This window comes from Penaeus monodon, chromosome 34, assembly GCF_015228065.2.
Source record: "Penaeus monodon isolate SGIC_2016 chromosome 34, NSTDA_Pmon_1, whole genome shotgun sequence".
Taxonomy (NCBI): domain Eukaryota; kingdom Metazoa; phylum Arthropoda; class Malacostraca; order Decapoda; family Penaeidae; genus Penaeus; species Penaeus monodon.
The window spans coordinates 34,350,180-34,353,113 of NC_051419.1; the positions used below are offsets into that span (position 1 = coordinate 34,350,180).

Here is a 2,934-nt window from a genome sequence, read left to right on the forward strand (position 1 = left end):
CATATGTCATGTTTGCTTAAAATGATAGTCCCTCCCTCATTTAGTGTGGATACATTCCATTGACACACAAATGAGCAACTTGGCCTAGTGTCAAGTACCCAGAGTTAATGGGAGCTCAGAAAAGTAACCCATAATATAGGAATTTCTTATCTTAAATAAAAAATCAACTGAAAAAAGTTTTAAATTTTTAAATTCACAAATCGATCATACATTTTTTATGCAAAGGGGGTAAACTTTCCTCGAAAAAAGGCACTGAACAGTGTCCCTATGAAGACTGGAGAGATCACTTCTTAGAACATGAAAGATGGTGATTCTTCCAACCAGCTTTCAAATATGGGCTACTCTCCTAGCAGTGGAAAACTCAATAATGAAAACCCCATTAATTAATTTTTTTTAGATTCATTAACTGGACCAATAATCGAAAACTGGCCTAACAGCAACAGAGACGTTCTGGAGGGGGCAGATGATCTCTATGGCACAGTTCAATTTTGCAGACCCCCTCCCTTACACTCACAACAGATCACTGGGTGGTCAGGTCACATTACGGTAACAAGACATACGTTGAGTAATTTTGTTTCGATGGGAGACTGTACTTAAAATAATAATTATAATTAAACGATTTTAGGAGAATATGGATTAAAAAGTGATACTTCAGAATTTACATTGACTGCCTTTTTTTGCCATTCAGTACGGAAGTATACTTAATGCCAGATTCTTTCACGGGGTGAATTTTGAATTTGGCTGTTGAAAGGAAAGCATTTTGGGATATTCATAAAAGCACCGCTGACCCCATTTGTAGCACAATGTGAAGCACGTATGGACACTGGGCTAAAACAATGTCTTCATGCTCCGGTGTCTGACAAGTCTGTGGTTTATGTCACAATGTAACCACAAGCTTTTTATTAATTCTTTAGCTAATGAAGCCTGAAATCTTAAGCAGAGCAAATTGTCTAGCAAATTCTGTATAGTGATATTCCAGTAGTTCAACATCATTTGCATGTGAATATGACACATAACTAGCTGCTCACAAAAAGTGCTCTGCATACACATTTGCTGCTGCTTGAGACATTGTGCCTTCACCTTAAAAACTGTTTCAGCAGACAGGTTAAAGAAACTTAACAAATTCTCTCATGGTACTATAAAACTAATACTGCATATTTTTTGCATAAAATGCAATAAACAGTCTGTTAAGTCTATATAAAAAACTGCACCATTGATATGCACAAGCAATAATAGAGCTGTAGAATACTATGAGGACACACCCAATAGGATGTTTAAGAAGATTCCTGGAACCTGTGACTGCTTACTTGGAAGGGACACCACTGATAAGAAATAAACAAGTATTGCATGTATTGTACACAATAAAAACTAAACCTCAATATCGCTGCCGTATTTGTGGTATGAAAGCTATCTAGGTTATACAGCTACCTTCCACAGGGTGAAGCCTCGGCATAAGCTAGTTGTACTCTTAAAGGAAGTAGCAAAGACCTCCAAAAATTCTGGAACTGACCACAAGAAAAAAAAGAGGGAGGGGGAGAGAGAGAAATAAACTAAAAGAGGAAAAACAAAAATATAATTGCCTCTACTATCTGTTCCTGACCATTCTTCTACTTATTTTTTCAGAGAGGGAAGAACTGGCATTTGTCTTCTTAACATGTAGCTGCCAAAGTACCAGTCTTGTTCCTTTGTCCATGAAGTACACTCCAAAGGACAAAGGTGCCTTCATACCAGTTCTTCCACAAGCTTACTTGGTTATCATCACTAGGAGGGAAAATCACTGAAAGCTTGCTATCAAGCTCTGTCTGGTATGAGAGTGTTAGTTATCAAGTCAATCATTTTTCTCCCCTAAAAGAAATGATATTACTTAATAAATGTAATATTTCAAGTGAAAGAGTTGTTGGATTGTCCAGAATACCTTGGTGGATACTAAAAAAAAACAAAAACAGGAAAAGTTGATTATTGGGCCAATAATTTATTTATCCAAAAAAATCCTCACTGAGCCCTATAAATAAATGAGCCCTATTAATTAAAGGTTTCAATTTATAATAATAATTTCCATATATTTTACATTTTTAGACAGAAAATTGAGCACAAATCATTTTTTCCATAATAACAGCTTTTCCTTTAATATCTTCCAGATAAGTAACACTCCCTTACACTGAAAAATAAATATCACTAAACATTTACGCGTTCCACCAGTTTCCCTTCCTTGTGAAAAGCTATTTTCAATGTGATTATTGATTGTTCACAATTGCCTTCTTGAAATACGATGGAGCAGGGGGACAACTAGTAAAGAATTATGCATCTTTGACTTATTGCAAACCCATAATGTTGGATTAACAGAATTCTGCATCACCACACTGCTGAAGTACTGTTTTGTAGATAGCAAGTCAGCCTGTATTTTTTTTTCATTTTATTTAGCTTTGTCATAAAAAAGTCATAATCAATAATTATAATAAAGATAAAATTATATCAGTTATCTAGGCTGATAAACTCCCTGAAAATCTCAACAACCTATGGGACAATAGTAGTAAGTACATGGCAAAAATATACACACAAACCATACTTCATACCACTGCAACAGTAGAAAATGAGAAAAGCTTGTAAAAAAATCACACTTGAGATCACATATTTTGAGAATGAGTTTCCTTATGAAGGGCATTAACCACGCTTGTTAGGTCGTCTAAATTACTCTAATAGGATCCTATATAAAACATTTACACCTACTGAAACATAGGTACACCACAGGGTTTTTAAGTATTAAAAAGTCTTCGAATGACTTTGACAATCACATGGGGAAATCCTGCCCTTTCCCATTCTAAGAAGCCCCCTTTCAAGATGAGACACGCATCCCATGGCCTCTTTTTCACAAGTTGCTCCAACACTGGGAGACAAGAACGCACATCCCTCTCAAGCAGCTCGGAGCAAATTGTG

At 35.9% G+C, this 2,934-nt stretch overlaps 1 protein-coding gene across 1 annotated transcript in view; it reads right to left on the reverse strand.

The window, feature by feature from the left end:
• Window positions 1-2,934, reverse strand: part of LOC119594899 (mucin-5AC-like) — a gene marked incomplete in the record, with an annotated part of 17,458 nt that continues 14,524 nt past the window's right edge. The window contains 1 exon segment of the mRNA XM_037943973.1: window positions 1-2,934.